The following is a 6,017-nucleotide window of genomic DNA, read 5'->3' as shown; positions in this document are numbered from 1 at the left end:
ATATAGGCGAAAGAAGTCGGTCGGGGGTTGCTTGAGGGGCCCACGAGACAGGGGGGCGCGCCCTACAGGGGGGCGCCCTCCTATCTCATGGAGTCCTCGAGTATCTTCTGACTTGAACTCCACGTCTCCAGGATGATATTCTTCGAAAAAATCACGTTGCCAAAGGTTTCATTCTGTTTGGACTCCGTTTGATATTCCTTTTCTTCGAAATACTGAAACAGGCAATAAAACAACAATATGGGCTAGGCCTCCGGTTAATAGGCTAGTCCCAAAAGTAATATAAAAGTGTATAATAAAGCCCATAATCATTCAAAACACATAGTAATATAGCATGAATGCTTCATAAATTATAGATACATTGGAGACGTATCAGCATCCCCAAGCTTAATTCCTGCTCGTCCTCGAGTAGGTAAATGATAAAGAAAGAATTTATGAAGTGTGAATGCTAGAGGTGCACAAGTTTGATCAACGATAATTTCAATCACCTTTACTAGCATCATTATATGTCATAACAGTAGTTCAGCTCATAAAGCTTTTCACGAACTAGTAACAACCAATTCACATGTTAAAGCATAGACCATAAACTTTCTTGAAAACTAGCAAACTTCATTCTTAGTCATCAAACAATTGCAATTCATCTTACTTTCATGAATAACAAACTCCACATACTCAACTATCATATAATCTTCTACAATTGCTAACACTCACGCAATACTTGTGGTTATGAAGTTTTAATCAGACACAGAGAAAGATTGGGGCTTATAATGTTGCCTCCAAACATATTTACCTTTGGGTGATGTCAACAATAATAGTTCATGCTAACGTACATCCAATTGGATATATATATATATCAGGATCACCCCACCACGAAGTGCTTGCCAAAGGATAAAATGAGAAAGGTGAAGATCACCTTGACTCTTTCATAAAGTAAAAGGCATAAAGTAAAAGATAGGCCCTTCGCAGAGGGAAGCAGGGATTTGCAGAGGTGCCAGAGCTCGATTTTTAAAATAGAGATAAATAATTTTGAGAGGTATGATCTCATTGTCAACATAACAACCAAGAGTTCCCAATATCTTCCATACTACATACATTATAGGCGGTTCCCACGCAAAATGGTAAAAGTTTATACTCCCCCAACCACCAACAAGCATCAATCCATGGCTTGCTCGAAACAATGAGTGCCTCCAAATAACAACAATCCTGGGGGAGTTTTGTTTGCTATTATTTTGATTTGATTTTGATCTTTTTGATCATGGGACTGGGCATCCCGGCTACCGCCACTTTCTCGTGAATGAGGAGCGGAGTCCACTCCTCTTGAGAATAACCCACCTAGCATGGAAGACACTGACAGCCCCTAGTTGCTACATGAGCAATTCGGGCATACAAAACAGATTATAATTTGAAGGTTTAGAGTTTGGCACATGCAAATTTACTTGGAACGGCAGGTAAATACCACATATAGGTAGGTATGGTGGACACTCATGGCAAAAACTGGGTTTAAGGATATTTGATGCACAAGCAGTATTCCCGCTTAGTACAGATATTTAGGCTAGCAAGGGGATAAAGGCAAGCTCAACATGTTTGAATGATCCATGACAATATATTTTAACTGAGATGCGAGAAAACATAACCCATTACGTTGTCTTCCTTATCCAACATCAACTCTTTAGCATGTCATACTTAATGAGTGCTCAGAATTATAAAAGATGTCTATGATTCTATGATAATATATTTATATGTTAAATCTCTCTTCCTTCAATATTCTTTCATGAATTGTTCAAATGATCAATACAATGCTAGCTAACCTTCAATAAATTACTACCTCTACTTCTTAGATGTGAAGTCATTACTCCGCATGGGATAAGCAAATGAAACATATATAATTTCAGATTTATGACATTCAATTCAACCATTTACTCATAGGATATAAGTGAAGCACACGAGTAAATGACAAACTACTCCAACAAGATATAAGTGAAGATTAATGAGTAGCTAAATAATTATGTAGCTATATGAAGACTCTCTCTCATTAAAGAATTTCAGATCTTGGCATTGTATTCAAGCAGCAATAAAAACAAAACAAAATAAAATGACATTGCAAGGATAGCACAACTCATGTGAAGAAGCAAAAACTTAGGCTCAACCGATACTAACCGATAGTTGTTGAAGAAGAAAGGTGGGATGCCTACCGGGGTATCCCCAAGCTTAGATGCTTGAGACTTCTTGAAATATTATCTTGGGGTGCCTTGGGCATCCCCAAGCTTGAGCTTTTATATCTCCTTAATTCCTCTCATATCATGGTTTTCACTTCTTTTTATCAAAAGCTTCATTCACAACAAACTCAACAAGAACTCGTGAGATAGGTTAGTATAAACCAATGCAAAACCTTATCATTTTCTACTGTAAAAAATCACTAAAATTATTATTCAACATTGCATAATAAATGTCTCTGCATATTTAATACTCCTATCCTCAAATAGAATCATTAAACAAGCAAACATATGCAAACAATGCAAACATAACAGCAATCTGCCAAAACAGTACAGTCTTTAAAGAATGCAAGAGTAACAATACTTCCCTGACTCCAAAAATTATGAACTAAAATTCCCACTGTAATAAATTTATCAGATATTAATATGCAAAAATATTCAACATTATACTATTCTCTGACTTTTCTAGGGAATTTTTGCAACAGCGGTAAACTTTCTGTTTTCAAACAGCAACATGTATACTAGCAAAATAAGCATGGCAAAGGCTATCCTTGACTTTTTTATTGAAACTAAAGATGCAAAACATTATTCTAACTAACAGCAAGCAAAAACTATCAAAATAAAATGACGCTCCAAGCAAAACACATATCATGTGGTGAATAAAAATATAGCTCCAAGTAAAGTTACCGATGAACGAAGACGAAAGAGGGGATGCCTTCCAGGGCATCCCCAAGCTTAGGCTCTTAGTTGTCCTTGAATATTACCTTGGGGCGCCTTGGGAATTCCCAAGCTTAAGCTCTTGCCACTCCTTATTCCATAGTCCATCGAATCCTTACCCAAAACTTGAAAACTTCAACCACACAAAACTCAAAACAAAACTCGTAAGCCCCGTTAGTATAAGAAAATAAAACCACACTTAGGTACTGTAATGAACTCATTATTTATTCATATTGGTGTAATATCTACTGTATTCTAACTTCACTATGGTTCATACCACTTAATACTAGCCATAGATTGATCAAAATAAGCAAACAACACATAGAAAACAGAATCTGTCAAAAACAGAACAGTCTGTAGTAATCTGTATCAAACTTATACTTCTGGAACCCAAACAATTATGAAATAAATTGCTGGAGCTGCTGAATTTGTCTATTAATCATCTGCAAAAATAATCAACCTAAAATCACTCTCCAGTAAAAAATGGCAGCCATTCTCGTGAGCGCAAAAGTTTCTGTTTTCTACAGCATGATCATAAAGACTTCACCCAAGTCTTCCCAAAGGCTCTACTTGGCACTTTATTGAAACAAAATCTATAAAACATGATTACTACAGTAGCATAATCAAGTTTACACACAAAAATAGTAAGGATAAATATTGGGTTGTCTCCCAACAAGCGCTTTTCTTTAATGCCTTTCTAGCTAGGCATGATGATGGCAATGATGCTCACAAAAAAGATAAGAATTGAAACATAAAGAGAGCATCATGAAGAATATGACTAGCACATTTAAGTCTAACCCACTTCCTCAGCATAGGGATTTTGTGAGCAAACAACTTATGGGAACAATAATCAACAAGCATAGGAAGGTAAAACAAGCATAACTTCAAGATTTTAAGCACATGGAGAGGAAACTTGATATTATTGCAATTCCTACAAGCATATGTTCCTCCCTCATAATAATTTTCAGTAGCATCATGAATGAATTCAACAATATAATCAGCACCTAAAGCATTCTTTTCATGATCTACTAGCATAGAAAATTTACTACTCTCCACATAAGCAAATTTCTTGTCATGAATAATAGTGGGAGCAAACTCAACAAAATAACTATCATGTGAGGCATAATCCAATTGAAAACTAAAATCATGATGACAAGTTTCATGGATATCATTATTCTTAATAGCATACAAGTCATCACAATAATCATCATAGATAGCAACTTTGTTCTCATAATCAATTGGAACCTCTTCCGAAATAGTGGAATCATCACTAAATAAAGTTGACACTCTTCCAAATCCACTTTCATATTCATCACAATAAGATTCAATATCCTCCAAAATAGTGGGATCACTACTTCCTAAAGTTGACACTCTTCCGAACCCACTTTCATCAATATAATCATCATAGATATGAGGCATGCTTTCATCATAATAAATATTCTCATCAAAACTTGGGGGACAAAAAATATCATATTCATCAAACATGGCTTCCCCAAGCTTGTGGCTTTGCATATCATTAGCATCATGGATATTTAAGGAATTCATACTAACAACATTGCAATCATGCTCATCATTCAAATATATAGTACCAAACATTCTAATGCATTCTTCTTCTAGCACTTGAGCACAATTTTCCTTTCCATCAAACTCATGAAAGATATTAAAAAGACGAAGCGTACGAGACAAACTTAACTCCATTTTTTGTAGTTTTCTTTTATAAACTAAACTAGTGATAAAACAAGAAACAAAAAGATTCGATTGCAAGATCTAAAGATATACCTTCAAGCACTCATCTCCCCGGCAACGGCGCCAGAAAAGAGCTTAGTTGATGGGGTGTGAGTGAGTGCCCTTTACCTAGCCTCCCCGGCAACGGTGCCAGAAAAGAGCTTGATGTCTACTACACAACCTTCTTCTTGTAGACGTTGTTGGGCCTGCAAGTGCACAGGTTTGTAGGACAGTAGCAAATTTCCCTCAAGTGGATGACCTAAGGTTTATCAATCCGTAGGAGGCGTAGGATGAAGATGGTCTCTCTCAAACAACCCTGCAACCAAATAACAAAGAGTCTCTTGTGTCCCCAACACACCCATTACAATGGTAAATTGTATAGGTGCACTAGTTCGGCGAAGAGAAGGTGATACAAGTGCAATATGGATCATAGATAAAGGTATTTGTAATCTGAAATAATAAAAACAGCAAGGTAGCGAGCGATAAAAGTGAGCGTAAACGGTATTGCAATGATAGGAAACAAGGCCTAGGGTTCATACTTTCACTAGTGCAAGTTCTCTCAACAATAATAACATAGATAGATCATATAACAATCCCTCAACATGCAACAAAGAGTCACTCCAAGGCCACTAATAGCGGAGAACGAACGAAGAGATTATGGTAGGGTAGGAAACCACCTCAAAGTTATTCTTTCGGATCAATCTATTAAAGAGTTCGTACTAGAATAACACCTTAAGACACAAATCAACCAAAACCCTAATGTCACCTAGATACTCCATTGTCACCTCAAGTATTCGTGGGCATGATTATACGATATGCATCACACAATCTCAGATTCATCTATTCAACCAACACAAAGTACTTCAAAGAGTGCCCCAAAGTTTCTACCGGAGAGTCAAGAACGTGTGCCAACCCCTATGCATAGGTTCATGGGTGGAACCCGCAAGTTGGTCACCAAAACATACATCAAGAGGCACATGATATCCCATTGTCACCACAGATAAGCACGGCAATGCATACATCAAGTGTTCTCATAAAAGACTCAATCCGATAAGATAACTTCAAAGGGAAAAACTCAATTCATCACAAGAGAGTAGAGGAGGAGAAACATCATAAGATCCAACTACAGTAGCAAAGCTCGGGATACATCAAGATCATGCCATAAAGGGAACACGAGAGAGAACACGAGAGAGAGAGAGAGAGATCAAACACATAGCTACTGGTACATACCCTCAGCCTCGAGGGTGAACTACTCCCTCCTCGTCATGGAGAGCGCCGGGATGATGAAGATGGCCACCGGTGAAGGATCCCCCCTCCGGCAGGGTGCCGGGAAGGGCTCCCGAGAGGTTTTTGGTGGCTACAGAG

The sequence above is a fragment of the Triticum dicoccoides genome, chromosome 4B, assembly GCF_002162155.2.
Source record: "Triticum dicoccoides isolate Atlit2015 ecotype Zavitan chromosome 4B, WEW_v2.0, whole genome shotgun sequence".
Taxonomy (NCBI): Eukaryota; Viridiplantae; Streptophyta; class Magnoliopsida; order Poales; family Poaceae; genus Triticum; species Triticum dicoccoides.
Note: the sequence above shows the minus strand (reverse complement) of the source record.